The 15862-nt window shown below is 55.4% G+C and overlaps 1 long non-coding RNA gene across 1 annotated transcript; it reads right to left on the reverse strand.

Annotated features, from left to right (window-relative positions):
• Positions 1–1830: 1830 nt before the first annotated feature.
• LOC119000157 (uncharacterized) lies at positions 1831–3284 on the reverse strand. The gene is made up of 2 exons (XR_005069256.1): positions 2564–3284; positions 1831–2138 (listed from the first exon to the last, which is right to left on the reverse strand). It is a non-coding gene; the product is annotated as an uncharacterized LOC119000157 (long non-coding RNA).
• Positions 3285–15862: the final 12578 nt, after the last annotated feature.

Raw genomic sequence — 15862 nt, forward strand, 5'->3', positions numbered from 1 at the left:
TCATACCGGTCTGACGGTGAAAGAAACTGCCTTTCCATCCCCCCCAGTGCCCCCCATCCCAATTCCTGCTGTGGGCAGCCGCCCCAGCTCTCTGGAAACTTGGAGCCAAGGCGGCCAGATGGCAAATGACTTGATTTTATTAGGAAAGGATTCCTGCCCCCTCTCCCTTCCCTGAAGCTACCTTCCGGGGGAGGTTGCAGCTTCTGAGCTGGCCTGCAGGGCCTCAGGGCCTTCCTGGATCTCAAGTCTCTTCTGCCTGGGTGACTGCAAGGGAAGGGAGGAGTCCAGCTCCGAAAACCCTTCGAGACTCTTCTAGGACAGCCCCAGGTGTGGCGGGCTGCTCTGAGAGTTTCCTGCATGCCGGTGGCTGTCCTAGGCCTGGGGCGGTGGGGTGTGCCATGCGTGGGGGTCCGGGAGAACAGGCAGCTCCTCACCTGCGTGGTGGGTAAGTTTAGGTCTGCTCTTCGGGTGTCCTCTTCATTAAAGTGCATGTCCGTGCTGAGGCTGGGAACCTGGGTCCCATCTGCCCGTGGGCTCTGCCTTTCACACAGGCCTTCTGCCGCAGCTCCCCAAGGTCTGGCCCTGGCCGCCCTGCGGGGTGATTCGCTTCCAGAGCCCTCTTAGCACGAAAGCTCTGAGGGCCACCCCACTCCACTGTGCACCGCGGGTGCCCGCCCAGCACCTGTGTGAAAGCAAGGGTGCTTGTCTCCCAGGGTTGGCTGGTAACAAAGGTGCCTTAACAGATACTTACTGTGTCCCGGTCTGGAGACCACAAGTTCGAGGTCAAGGTGTCTGCCCCAGGGTAGGTTCCTTCTGAGGCTGGGAACCATCTGTCCCCTCCCAGGCATCTCCCCCAGCTTCTGGTGGTTGCCAGCAGGCTCCGGGTTCCCTGCCTTGTTGATGCATCTCCCCGTCTCCGCCTTCACCTTCACGTGGCCTTCTCCTCTGAAGACCTGGCTGAGATCTGTTCTTCTAGGGTCCACATTGTCTTCTGTGGGCTCATTCTTTTTCAATCAAAGTCCTCTGGGAGGGACGCTAGTGTAAATTAATGTGTCGCATTTTAAGCAAAAAAGTATAACAATACAGGTGTCTGGAGGAAGGGAAGCAGAGAACGCTCCCGTGGGTGTCAGAGGAAAGGGGACTCTGGTCCGGAGCCAGACCAGCTCCCCATACTGGCGGTCGTGTCTGTTGGCAGGAGCTGTGGGTGGACATCGGCCCTGGCCTCTCCTCACCCAGCGCTCCGCGTCCTCCACTTTCAGATCTTAGCTCATATGGTGGCTGCTTAGGGCGCACTTAGCTTCTGAGCTCATAGATTTGTCCCCCAGTCCTCGGAAGAACAGATCGGAGTGTTGCGTTGGTATGTTAGGTGCTTGTTGCAGAAATTTATTGTCTTGCCGTACTGAAGGTCAAGTTTGAACTGGATCGGCAGGGCCGTGTTGCCTCACCTAACCCAGATTCTGGAGGCCACCTGCGTTCCCGGGTTCGGGACCCGTCCCTTCACCTCCAGAGCCGGCAGCAAAGTGTCTTCAAATCTCTGAGTGACTTTTGCTTCTGTTCTCATGTCTTCTCTGACTCTGACCTCCCTGCCTCCCTCCTGTAGCCCCGCCACCTCGCCCACCACTGTGATGACACGGGGCCCACCCCAATAACCCAGGATAACCTCCCCATCTCGAGAGCTTTAACCTTGGGGGCACATGGAAGAGGGTGAAGGGGGGATAAACGGTGATGGAAGGAAACTTGTAGATGATCTGTTAAAATAGAACCCCACACCGATTTAGTTATGTAATTTTATTAACAAACGTCACCCCAATAGATTCATTTTTTTTTTAAAAAGAGCCTAATCGCAGCTGGGAAGCTCTGTTTGCTGTGTAAGGTAACAGTCACCTTCTGTTCGGGGATTATGACGTGGGCATCTTGGGGACCGTCGTGCTGCCAGCCACGGACGGGAGGGACAGAGTCTGGGAACCTTTTTGTCACGTTCAGCAGCTCCCCGGCACGGCCAACTGAGCCCGACCAGGAACTCACCGTCCCCCAAATGAGCGTCTGTCTTGCGGGGCTGGAAATAACCCTCTTGCTGCAACCGGCATGTGAGTCTCTGGACGCCGTGGTCTCCGGCTCCACTGGCAGAGGTTCCTGTCCTGCAAAGCAAACTGGTCTCCACTTTCAAAAAGTACCCAAGAGAGAGAGGCTGACGTGCTCACTGCAGTCGTTGTAGGGTTACAGCGTATTGACTTTTCACCTGAGGAAGGGGTGGGGAGCCAGCCAGCCCGTCCATTTTTAGCCTGGCAGAATTTCCCACCTGGCTTTGCAGGAAGGGCTTGCCATAGGCTCGGCTTCCCTGGGGACCAGACTGAAGTGTGTGGCCCTTTCAGATCCTGTCATGTGACCTCACAGTCCAGCTGCTCCTACTTCCCTGTGGTGGGGCTGGGCCCGGCCTGCCACACGGAGCCCCGCGGCTGGGAAGGGACATTCCACAGGCTCCAGCCTGGTCTCCAAAGCCAGCCCCACATCCTAGACAATGGTGAGCCAGCCCCTACCCCACGCAACTGTGCTTTGCGCTCACCTGCCCGCTTACGCTGGTTCTGAGCTGGACAACTGGTGCACGTCCTCATTCAGGGAAAGAGAGGCCCCAGCCGTTTGTCTGACCTCCTTGGACAAGTCCCAGAAGGACAACTGGGGATCAGAAAGCGACATGGCAGGTTGGCGGTCTGCGGTCCGGGAGCAGGAAGGCCCCGCTGCCTGCCTTTGTCTCCCCGCAGCCCGCAGCCCGCTGGGGAGCAGGCGTGTGCGCAGTTTTCCAGGGGCTTTTGTCACACAATGTTTTTCACTTTCGCATCTCGCTAGAGCTGTGTCCTTGGGCTGCTCCCAAAACAAACAGACAGTGGGCTGGACGCAGCCGCCGGCTGGGCTGTGCCTCCTCGCTAGTGCTCTGGAGCTGTGTGCTCCACCAGGGTGGACGCCCCTCTGTGCCCAGGGGAGGTGAAGTCCTCCCCCCACCCCCGCCCCGACCCAGGGAAGCACACGCACACGCACACAGCCTTGGGACACTGCCCCAGGTGCCCTGCTGGCCCCTGGAGGCCGCCCGGGAATGCATCCCTCTCATTTTTCACCCAAGAAGTGCCATTACTCTGGCTTCCAAGGTAGAAGTCAATTTGGGGTTTTGGGGTGCCAGAGAGGGGCATGGTGCCCTGCTTTTTCCGAGCAGGAAAAAGCCGCAGAGCCTAGAGTGGGGTTTGCCTGCCCCTGCCGCTCCCTCCCTCATCCCGGGAATAGAAATCGCCTTCTCTTGGGGCTCGTCTGCTGAACGTCAAACCCTTCTGTCCTGTTCCAGACACAGCCCTGGTCGTTCACGTAATAATTACACAGGAGGGCCTAGGAGAGGGGCTGGGGACACTTCGCCCTTGAATGCCACACGTGGGCCCTTAAGCCTGTGTGGAGCGAAGGAGTGATGCTGTGTCGGTCTGACAGGAGGGCCGTTTCCCAAAGCAGAGTCCCTTGTCCTCCTGGCTCGCTGCCCTGGCCAAGGCGACATGGCTTCTGAGACTGAGATGAGATGTCCTCTCTCTTCCAAGTCACTCTCGGATGACCCAGAAGCTTTCTCTGAAACTCACTGTTTCCAACGTGAACGGGGAACCAAGTGTTACCTGTCAAAGCTTACAGACTAATTTGCTAGTGCAATTATTTTTTTAAAAAACACACAAAACGCCCTGACTGCTGTGGCTCAGTGGATTGAGCATGGGCCTGTGAAGCAGGGGGTCACCAGTTCGGTTCCCAGTCAGGGCACATGCCTGGGTTGTGGGCTGGGTCCCCCAGTGGGGGACACATGAGAGGCAACCACATACTGATGTTTCTCTCCCACTCTTTCTCCTGCCCATCCCCTCTCTCTAAAAATAAATAAAATATTTTTTTTTAAAAAACAACATACAACCTGGCTGGTGTAGCTCAGTGGATTGAGCGCGGGCCTGCAAACCACACGATCGCTGTTCGATTCCCAGTCAGGGCACATGCCTGGGTTGCAGGCCAGTTCCCTGCAGGGGATGCACGAGAAGCAACCATACATTGATGTTTCATTCCTCTCTCCTTCCCTTCCCCTCTAAAGATAAATAAATAAAATATTTAAAATTTTTTTAAAAAAGAATAAACAACAACCCACAAAATGTGGACCGGGCCTGGGGAATGCGCCTATGCAGTGAGGAGCCGGTGTGGGCAGGAGAGCATTTCTCTTGTCTCTCTCCCCGGTCCGCAGTCAGCACGCTCCTGCGCACCGAGGTCCTCGAGAAATGTTGTGGGCTGAAGTCTCCCTGCCACCTCCCTCTCGCAGATGCAGCCAAGTGGAGCGCCCGGGGAGGGAGCGGCACCTTGGCGGCAGGTGGCCGCTGAGATTGCAGCAATGCAGAGAGCCCAGGAAGGGCATGGTCCCACAACCTACCTCCTGGCTCCAGATAGCAGGCTGATGGGTCCCCAGAGGGAGGGACAGATGGCTTCCTGACTGCATGGCCTGGAAGAATCCACAGCATCAGAACTTGGCATTCACAAACAAGCACAAAGGTCCTCCTGAAACCACGACAGTCGATCGATGTTCCTGCTGCCTGTCACTACCAGAACTGACAGGCAGAGACAAGGGCTGAATCTTTGTGGGCGCGTTATTCAGATGCCGGGGATCTGAGAAGATGGTGGGTTTGTACCCTAAAAACTCTCATCTCAAGTGAACCTTACAATAAGGAGAGGAAAAAGGTAGGTAAGGGGTTTGGAGTCCAGGAGGGAAGAGTAGTCAGATAAAAGCTGCAGTCCAGAGATTTTCCTACTGACCAGGGATTCTTCATCGGCATTCTGGTCTGTGGACGGTCCCTCCCTGGAGCTCTGTGGCTCAGATACCGCCCTGAAGGCTGGCAGTTCTCCTGGGACAAGAAGCTTGAATTGCTCGCAGGCCCCCTGGAGTCAGGGTGGGTTGGTCGTGCATTCCAGGTCCCGGAACAACAGCTTTCTACCTGCACTAACCACTGAAACGAAGAACTGTAACTAGAGCTGCATGGTTTCTAAAACTGTTGAGTTCCCCCGTCACTTCCACTTTGGGCTGAGACAGGTTTCTGTGACCACTCGGTTCTCAGACTGGGACCTTGGTGCACCGAGGAGGAAGACGTTCGGTAGCTGCAAAATCAGATCAGGGTGGGGTTGGACCTGCCGCCCCGTCTCTTGCGTCATGGTTCTGGGGCCAGGGAGGCATGTTGGGTTCACAGGGGTGGGTCTGTCACCCAGGTTTGCAGCCTTTAGCAGCAACAGAGCCAAGAGCCATGCTGGCTGGGAAGAGGCAGCTGGGACCATGGCACATCCCTGTGACACCCAGGGCCACGTGAGCTCCCAGGCATTGCTGAGATGCTGGGGGAACAGTGGGAGCCTAATTCTAATTTCAAACCAAGACTTGCCTGTTGTGAGTTCTCAGCAGAGACTAGCTGGTCAACCATGAAAAACTGGTCCTAATACGTGTGGAAAGCAGAGCTGGGGTTACCCACTGGCTCTTAAGAAAAACGTCTTTTAAAAACCCAGAGACTCACCTTGGTCCCGTGACTCTCTTGTTTGGTTGTCATCCTGTGTACCAAAAGGTTACAGGTTCGATCCCCGGTCAGGGCACATAAAATCCAGCAATGAATGTCTGAATAAGTTTGGTTGTCATCCTGTGTACCAAAAGGTTACAGGTTCGATCCCCGGTCAGGGCACATAAAATCCAGCAATGAATGTCTGAATAAGTGGATCCAAAAAATTGATGTCTCTCTCTCTCTCTCAAAATCAATTAGAAGACAAAAAACTCACGTATTCATAGGTCTATTCACAATAACCAAAAGGCGACCTCCGTCAGTAGGCGACCAGACGACTGTATGAAGGCATTGTGACAAGTTCGGATCATGGGGTCCTGTGGAGGCAAAACCAAAAATGAAATGCTACCTTGCAGATGAACCTCAAGAATCTTACGTGGAAGCCCTGAACGGTGGGGCTCAGTGGGTGGGGTGTCATCCACAGAGTGAAAGGTCACCGGTTTGATTCCCGGTCAGGGCCCAGGCCTGGGTTGCAGGTTCGGTCCCCGAACAGAGTGCGTACGAGAGGCAGCAGATCAATGTTTCTCACATTGATGTTTCTCTTCTCACTTCCCCTTCCCCTCTCTCTAAGAATAAATAAAATCTTTATTTTAAGAAAAGAATATTATGTGAAAGAAGCCAGATGCAAAAGACCACATACTGTATATTAGTGCTCATACGAAGTGTCTAAATCACAGGGACAGAANGCTACCTTGCGGATGAACCTCAAGAATCTTACGTGGAAGCCCTGAACGGTGGGGCTCAGTGGGTTGGGTGTCATCCGCAGAGTGAGAGGTCACCGGTTTGATTCCTGGTCAGGGCCCAGGCCTGGGTTGCAGGTTCGGCCCCCCGAACAGAGTGCGTACGAGAGGCAGCAGATCAATGTTTCTCACATTGATGTTTCTCTTCTCACTTCCCCTTCCCCTCTCTCTAAGAATAAATAAAATCTTTATTTTAAGAAAAGAATATTATGTGAAAGAAGCCAGATGCAAAAGACCACATACTGTATATTAGTGCTCATACGAAGTGTCTAAATCACAGGGACAGAAAGCTGAGTGGTGTTTGCCGGGGACCCAGCAGAGGGCCGTGAGTCGTGACTGCGTACTGGAGATGGTTTTACTTTGGGGAGGCGGTGGTTTGGAACTAGATGGAGGGGCGGCTGTGCAGCGTCATGGTGTGCTACCTGCTGCCGAATCGTCCCTTCCAAGTTGGGTGCATGGCACCTCACTTATTTTTAAACAAGGGCTGGAAGGAACTGGTGGCGTCCCTTTCAGGATCATCACTTCGTGATTCACGACCTGTCCATTTCTAGGCTGCAGCTGGAATTCTGATCTGGGCCATGCTAAAGAAAAAATTATCCAAGGCGCTTGTTGACGGTGGCAGATTTTATTCAGGACCATTTGGATAACTGCAGGGACCAGAGCAGCGGACAGGGTAGAGGTTGGTCTCAACTCCACACACGGGGGGGAAAAAGGGAATTTATAGCCCAGGTGCAGGGTGGGGGTCAGTGGGTGGAAAATCACTAAGGAACATCAGGAGTCAGTGGGGGCTCCGGCTGCACTGGCCTAGACCTTGCTGAAGGCTGGCCAGGGTGACTGGACAACACAGTGGGGGTGTGGGGGGAGGTGGAGGATGAGGGACCTGAGCGCATCAGACATGGAGGGTGGGGGCTTCTTGCTAANCATGGGGGCGGGGGCGGGGGGGGGGAGGGAATTTATAGCCCAGGTGCAGGGTGGGAGTCAGTGGGTGGAAAATCACTAAGGAACATCAGGAGTCAGTGGGGGCTCCGGCTGCACTGGCCTAGACCTTGCTGAAGGCTGGCCAGGGTGACTGGACAACACAGTGGGGGTGTGGGGGGAGGTGGAGGATGAGGGACCTGAGCGCATCAGACATGGAGGGTGGGGGCTTCTTGCTAAGCTGGCTTCGGATTCTTGCTAGAACTGGACCCTACACGCAAGGACACAGCAGCCCAGGGTTGGGGGTGTAGTGGACAAGAGCGCTCTGACGAGCCTGATCGGATCAAGGAGCTTGTGCCTGGGAAAGGGTGGCGGTCCCACCGGGTTCTCCGAGCAGCTTCCCCGTGGCTCTGACTTGTTTGGAGTCCCCTGTTTAGGGCTCAGGTGACTTTGCAGCCCTACAGGGCTGAGGAGTGCCGTCGGCACTTTGGTGGCATTATTTGGAGGAACTGCACTTATGTAAAAAGTAGTGTCACTTGCGAAGGCCCTCGGTGCCAATTCTTGGTTGTCACTGTTTTCTTTCTATTTCTCTGGATCTTTCCTCTGTAGTTATACAATAGGAGTTTTTAAAAAAACTGATTTGAGAGAGAGAGTGACATCAATTTGATGTTTCACTTCTTTATGCATTCATTCACAGCTTCTTGTCTGTGCCCTGATCGGGAATCAAACCCACAGCCTTGGTGTATTGGGACAGTGCTCTAACCACCTGAGCTACTTGGCCAGGATGCACTATGGGTTTTTAATTGAAGTATACATACCTATAGAAAAGCATATAGATCATAAACTATGAATTAAGGGTCCAACGCACCTGTATTAAAAAATAATAATGACATCCTAGAAATCCTTTGTGCTCCCTCTTAGCCAATGCCCCCCACACCCCACCCAGGAATATCCCCACACATGTAGTGTAATTTTATAATTGGAAAAAATACTTAACATTTAATCAAAGTGAAAATACATTAGAGATGGAAAAACTTTTAAAGATTTTATTTATTTTTAGAGAGAGGGGAAGGGAGGGAGAAAGAGGAGAGAAACGTCAATGTACGGTTGCCTCTCATGCGCCCCCTACTGGGGACCTGGCCTGCAACCCAGGTATGTGCCCTGACTGGGAATTGAACTGGTGACCCTTCAGTTCACAGGCTGGCATTCAATCCACTGAGCCACACCAGCCAGGACTGGAGATGGAAAATTTTAAGAAATCCACCCTGTTTTCTTTGTGAAAGTTCTACCCAACGGTGCAGTCGTAGAAAGTGCTTGGCGGGTTTGGCCCTGGGGTGTCCCTGGAGGAGATCAGCTCTGTCGGGGCGGCAGGCCACAGCCACGGTCGTTTGGCACTGCGGCTCCCACACCAGGAAGCCCACGGTAGCCCTCTGGAGGCCTCACCCTGCGGATGCCTGGGTCCCACCCACAGAGCTCCAGATTGAGCCTGTCTGGAGTGCAGCCTGGGCTTCACAACTTCTCACCTATCCTTCGTGATTCCAATGTGGAGACAAAGCGGGGACCCCCTGACTTAGCCTAGAAGGAGGACCTGAAGCCTGTTTCCCAGGCGGCTAAGCAACCCGAAAGGACGCACAGAGGTTTCTGGAAATGCCAAAGAAAACCCCTTCCTGAAGGACGTTATGAATTGTCATGGTCCCAACAACCACTTGGACATGAGTGACAGAGGCCAGTCCGGGCTCCACCACACCCTCCCCCACGCCAGCCTGCAAAAGTCGGCTGCCACCCACGTCCCAGAAAAGGGGGCGTCTCTCCAGCTCCCACAGCCCCCCTGCCCCCACTGGGGGTTTCAGGCAAGCGCCCTGGGGACCTCGAAGCTCAATGAACTCCCACTTCCCTCTTGAGCTGTGATGCAATTTTGACTTCCAGTTGTGGCTTTTTCTTCATATCAAATTGGGGTTAATTAACAGGAAGTTCTATTTTTCCCTTGCATATAAAAGGAAGAGAAAGGCGTCTTATGAAGAGGACTTACGACCCCCCTCCCCCCGCCCTCCCCCTCGAGGCTCACCTCTGAGGGTTTTAGCCTGACTGTGTTTCTGCAGTGGTCGTTTCAAAACAGCGGTGTGACACCTACTGGGAGGGGTGGGAGAGGGCAACAGGCAGAGGAGAGTGGAAAGGGGTGGGGGAGGGCGCCCTGCCGGGACACCCCTGGCCCTGGCCAGCGCTGGCGGCTCGGCCGGTGTGTGAGCTGGACCTTGGGCCCGCAGAGCTGTTTGCTTTGGATCCTGCCCCAGCCTGGCAGCCCGCGTGTGCAAAGCCTCCCAACAGTCCGTCACTAGAAAGACACAACTTGGCATCCAAGGAAGGGGCACGTGGTGCTGAAAGTGCTCGGCTCCGGGGAGGCGGGGCTCCAGTTGTCTGTTCCCGAGGCGTAAGTCACCCTGGAGCTCCGAGGGGGCCTCGACGCAACAATCTATTCCGTCCGTTGTGGGTTGACTGGACTTGGCCAGGCGGTTCTCACATGTGGTCACAGTGTCTTGGGCCCAACACCTGGGCTGGGTCCCTCACAGGGCGGCAGCTGAGGCAGGCTGTCACCTACATGTGGCCTCTCCATGTGACACGGTGGCATGGGTTCTGGGAGGGAGCCACATGAGGACACGGAGAAGGACCTGAAGAGAGCTCTCTTCTTTTTTTTTTTTTTTAAGATTTATTTATCTTTAGAGGGGAAGGGAAGGAGAGAAGGAGAGAAATATCAATGTATGGCTGCCTTTCGTGCGTCCCCTGCTGGGAACTGGCCTGCAACCCAGGCATGTGCCCTGACTGGGAATCAAACCACAATCGTGTGGTTCGCAGGCCCGAGCTCAATCCACTGAGCTACACCAGCCAGGGCTAAGAGAGCTCTCTTTAGAGACTTCGTTACTTGCCTCAGACAGTAGGAACTGGGACAATTTTAGGGAACCGCTCCACCCTTAAGGCAACTGCTCTGAAACTTAAAAGGTTTTCAGGACCCCAGTGCCTTGCTGATCAACACCCTGGCTTCCTTGGGCACTTTGAGGGACACCAGCTACGCTTTGTGACGTTTGTCCTGGGGCCCCTTCCCCTCCCATGAAGGCTGCCGGGTGGTTTGCACGGAGGAGACTCGCCTTGATGAAGTGCGCCTTCCCCGTAACGACCAGCAGCTGTGCCCGATGGAAACCTGCTTTCCCACTGGGCACCCGGCTGCCCACGAAGGCGCCTCCGTCAGATTCCACTGTGCCAGTCCCTTTGGGTGGTTGGTACAGCTTCGCGTCGGCCTCTGGGACTCGTTTGTTTACAAGTTCAGACCTGTCTGGAATTACCCCCACCCGCCCCTCACAGGCCAGGACACCTGTCCCACATCCACGTGGCGGTGACCTGTCTAACTCTTTGCTGCTGAGCCCGCTTGTTCTCTGGAGCAGGTGGCATAAGTGGGCTGCACACTGTTCACCAATATCCCCGGCCTTCGCCAGTAGCAGCACCCCCACCCCCCGGGGCTAATTGTGCAACCCCAAAATGGGGACAGTGCCAGTGTCGAGGGCGCCCTGAGCAGCGATTTCCCACTAGGGCGGGCGGCACACGAGCCCTGTAAAGCGGTGCCCGGCGATTTGGTCGGGGGCGCCGACCTCTCTTCCCTCAGGTGGTCGAATTGAAAAACGACAACAGCCAGCCCAGCAGTAGCTGTCTGGTGTGAATGACCTAAAATTATACCTATTTTTGGTCACATTGGCGAAAACTGTTTTTTGGTGTGCCGCGGAAGCTCAGTGAGCGGGTTGTGTGTTCCGGGAGATGAAAAAGGTGGAAAACCGCTACTTAGAGGCTTTGCGAGGGCGCAGGCGGGGCTCCCCGGCCAGATGCTGACACTCTCCCGGGCGTCTCCTGGGTCACTCATGCTCACTGATGCCCAGAGGTGGCTTCCGGCCATGTTTGTCTGAGGAGGTGCCCCAGTCCCAAACCCTAGACTCTAAGTCCACCCGCGCTGTGCATGCAGCACCGGGCCTGTGGGGATGGCGCCCATGCTCTGGGGGGCGGGGGCATGGTCCAGGCCTTTGCCTCCTGGCTGACTGCCCCCTCAGCTCCTCTGGGCTCTGTCCAACCTTCAGGAGGCTCAGGGGGGACCCACCAGCCCACAACTGAGTGGGCAGCCACGTGGGAGACGAGGGGCCCCTTTCCACTGCCCCACACACTTTATATGGCTCCACTGTGCCCCAGTCTCCCCCACCCTCACCTGGTTTCAACAGAAGCCAGGCAGGGCCTCGTGCAGAAGTGGTCTCTCTGCATGACAGCCACTCTCCCCCAAGAGTGGTCTCCCCCTTCTCCCTGTGCTTTGGGGGCAGGATGTAATGACACCAACTTCCCAAAATTAGACCAAGCCTCTCAGGTCACGGGCAGTGTCCCCTGCAAAACTGTCCTCACGCAGACGTCAGTGGCAAGTTTGGGGGTCCCCAGGTCACCCTCACTTTTGACCAGCTGGCTACAAATTCGGGGGTTCCCAGCACCCCGAGGTGCAACAATTCACCAGGATGCCCCCCAGAACTCAGGAGAGTGTTTGAACCTGCCCTGGCCACGGGGAGAGGCAGCAGGGCCAGGAGGGCCCCAAAGGCAAAGTTTCTGGTGTCCCCAGGGACGCACTGCCCTCTTGGCACATCCGCGTGTGACAGTGTGCAGAGCATTGCCAACGAGGGCAGCTTTCTGTGTAGACTTTCTGTTCCTCGCGTGGACGTGACCGATTCAAATCATCAGCCGCTGATTGGACGCAGCCTGCCCCTCCGCCAGAGGCTGAGCCGATGTCACGCAGCCCGTGCTTTGCCATGAGCCATGTGGTGGGGTTCGAGGGGCCGCCACGGACAACAACCAGTCCTCTCAGGAAGCTCCAAGGGTGTCGAGACGGCCTCCCAGGGCCCGAGGCCAGGCTGTTCTGGACCACGCCAGGGTGTCTACAGTCAGTGCTGAGTGGCATCTCCCAGGCAGCCCCCTAACTAGCAGAATGTGGGGTGCGTTTTATTCTTGGAAGGAAGCAGCGGCCGGGGAGAAATGCGGCAGCTGAGTGCCGGGACTCGGCTATCGCTGAGCAGGGTACGGTCCCGACTCCAGACATGGCCTCCTGACAGGGCACTGGAGGAGGAGGAGGGCGGGTGTGCCAGCCAGAGGGTTACAGACCGCCTCTGGTGATTCCTGACAAACGGGTCAGACCCCACAGGCACCTCCCTCCACCGTAAACACAGGGACATATTTGGCTCTCACAACCCCGAGGCACAGATTATTGTGGTCGCCGTCTCATGACGGATGATGGCAGAGACCCAGGTGCAGGTTGAGGGACCGCCCCAGGTGACCCATAGAACTAGGGCTATGTCCAGGTGTGTCCCACCCCAGAGCTGGCCCCTCCTGAGCCAAGGAGCCCTGCCTCCTGCCCCCACCGGTGTAGTCCCGCCGGCTCCCCACGAGGCCCCCAAACCGCCCCTCTTCCTCCTGCACAGCCAGGCCCACTCTGGCCCTCTGCTCCCGGGCTGGCTACCCTCAACCCTCCCAGGCTTTGTCCACTCCTCCCCTGGGGCATCTCTTGTCCTGCTCAGAATCTTCTCAGCTCTAAGCCTTCTGAGAACATGCAGAACCCGGGGATTTGGGAGTTGCACCCCTGCCACGACCTCTCTTCGATCTGCGCCCTGGTGTGACCTCGGCCCCCACACTCATGGCCCCAGCTGGACCCCATGCCACTTCTGAATGCTGAGGCCCACTGTGCCAGCCTGCCCTGTCTTCTCCCTCCTGTGGGTTGTCTCTAAACCTCTGGCCCTGCACGCCCCATCCCTCCCTGCACTCCAGTCCACTGTCAGGAGGTGGTGGGGAGGCCGTGTCTGGACTCAGGAACTTCCCGCCACCAGCGACGCAGTGCTGCTGGGACTCCACAGCCGTGTTTCTCCCCTGCCACCAGCAAGGGGCCCTAGAGGGTCCTTCATACTGGAGGAGAAAGGACCAGCTGCTTCCTGTCTGATCCCTGGTCTCCTGAGCATCACCTTGGCCGTGGCGACATGTGGTTCCATGTTCCAATGTCCCTTCACTCCCAGAAGCAGCCTCTTTGTGACTCCCCAAGAGGCCGGCACCAGCAGGGCACCGCCCCTCCTCAGATGTCTGAGCCCCGGCGCCAGGGGATTGCCGCTTCTGGGGTCCCATACCCCAGCCTCCCCTCTTGCTCCCCAGCCGCCACCCCCGCCATTGGGGTGGAGTGGTCACTTCCAGCAGTTACCCTCTCTGCCCTCCAGTGGCTGCTTCCTGTCTTTTTTGTCCTGCACTACCTATGTAACCAGTTCTCAATGTCAAGTTGTTACAGTGATGAACATGGTTTGTTTTCCTGACCGTGGTTTGTTTTCCTGATCGTCCCAACTGATACATGTGTATGAACATTTCCCTCCTCCTGTGCCAGACCCCATCTGAACCACCTGGCATGTACTAGGCCCCCAGACCCTTCTGGGTAGCAGTCACTGTTAGCCCCACCGCATGGGGGAGAAACCCAAGGTGAAGGGAGACACAGTGTGTGCTCAGGGGCCCACGGCTGGTAGGAGCTGGCTCCCGAGACCACACTCAGATCTACGTGCTGCGCGGCCTCTGGTCCCTGAAGCAGGAAGTGACCACAGTTCTTCAGTTTAAGATGGACGGTAGCTATTGTTGGACACTTGAATTGTTTGGGGGTTTTAGCTGTGATAGGGCCTGGATCCCCTTGAACTTGACAGATTTGTCACACTTGAGCCAGGAACCTTGTGACTTGAATTATTTGGTCCATGATTTGTTACAAGCTGTCTCCTTAGCGTTTGCCTCCTCCCTTCTGAGCCCCACCTGCCCCTGGCCTCTCTCTTCCCTCCATGTTCTCCTGATCCCATCTCGCAAGCAGTGCCAGAAATCTGGTGATGTGGGAAGGAAGCAGCGCTTCTGAGGAAGCTCTAGAAGTCACTACTTGGCTTCTAGCTGGGATCCCAAAGTCCTCAATGACACATGAGTATTTGGGGTACCCTGAAATACCTCTACCAAGGGCCACGGAGACCCCCACGACAGGCGAGGCTCTGTGCTGCGCAGGCCCGCGCAGCGAGCGTGGCTCCATCTCAGACCTTCCAGCGGCCACCACAGCAGCTGCTCTCTACCACTGTCCTTGCCGGAGTTGGGAAGGGTCACTCCCAGCGTGCCTGGCTCTGCCTGCCCGGTCTTTTGCTCTTGCCCCAGCATGGTTTCTGGTGCCCTGTAGAGAGAATCAACTTAGAGATCCAAGTTGGTATTATTTTTAGAAATAAAGACATTCCATCTCAGCTTGCCTAGGCCTGTTCAGGAAGGAAAACAGGGGAAGAAGGCCCAGTATTTCTCCCAAGTTCAAGCTGGAGCCGTGCAGAGGGGAGGCGTAACTCCTGACTCACTGCCTAAAACCTTCTTCTTTGTTGCAAAGACTGACCTTGTCTTCCAGATAATGCAGCTCTCGAGGACGGGCCCAGCGGCCCTGCACACTGGCCTCTTTGTCTTGTCCTGGCCTCTCTCGGACAAGGCCTTGTGCCAGACCCGAATCTGTGCCACCCCTTTGTCTTCTGTAAAACTGGGCAGCTCGGGTTTCCGCCGTTCACGCCGAACCTGCAGCCCTCGATAGACCAGGCTGACCCTGCAGTTAACAACAGGATCATTTTTTTAAACCTTGAAAACTGAAATTGGGATGAATGTGGAAAAATGTCACCTCATCCTGGGCAGAGCTGTGTTTGTCCTTATAGGGAATGCCCGCAGGTCTGGAGTCTCCAGGGCCAGCCTGGTCTATCGAGAAACATTGCAAAGAAAACCCCAACTAGATGGGGTCAAGTGAAGTCTCCCTTCAGACTTCACAAAGGACCTTCTCTAGAAAATGAGGGAAGGCCTTTCTCTGCTCGCTTCAGATGCTGTACTAGGCAGGACTCTCCCGAGAACCAGACCAACATGGCATGGACGCAGAGCGAGTGCTGGAGAACCTAGGCGGAGAAAACCCTCCACATTAACAGACAAGTGGATTAAACATAATTAAGACAACAGGCAATGTCACTGGACAAACTAGATCTGACCAACATACACAGACCATGCACCCCAAACCTGCAGAACACACACGCTTCCCAGGTGCTCAGCGGGCACTGACCGCCACATAACGCAGGCTGGGCCGCCACGCCAGGTGTGTCTCAACGAGTTTCCGGGGATCAGATTCACCCAGAGCATGTTCTCTCACCAAGTGGAACCAAATGAGAAATCAATAATAAAACACAAGAGCCCTGGCTGATGTGGGTCAGTGGTTACTGCCAGCCTGCAAATCAAAGGGTCACCAGTTCAATTTCCAGTCAGGGCACATGCCTGGGTTGCAGACCAGGTCTCCAGTAGGGGGCGCTGGAGAGGCAACCACACATAGCTGTTGTTCTCCCTCTTTTTCTTCCTCCCTTCCCCTCTCTCTAAGAATAAATAAAATCTTTTTTAAAATTCTTTAAAAAATTATAAAACACTAGGAATTTCCCAAAGTTTAGAAATCAAGCCACACATGTCTAAAAACTCTCACACACACAAAGAAGAAATCGGTGAAAATTACAACGGTGAAAATTACAAAGATTCTCAGCTACAAAA

This window comes from Sturnira hondurensis, unplaced genomic scaffold (genome assembly GCF_014824575.4).
Source record: "Sturnira hondurensis isolate 20B ecotype Veracruz unplaced genomic scaffold, ASM1482457v3 Scaffold0001221, whole genome shotgun sequence".
Taxonomy (NCBI): Eukaryota; Metazoa; Chordata; class Mammalia; order Chiroptera; family Phyllostomidae; genus Sturnira; species Sturnira hondurensis.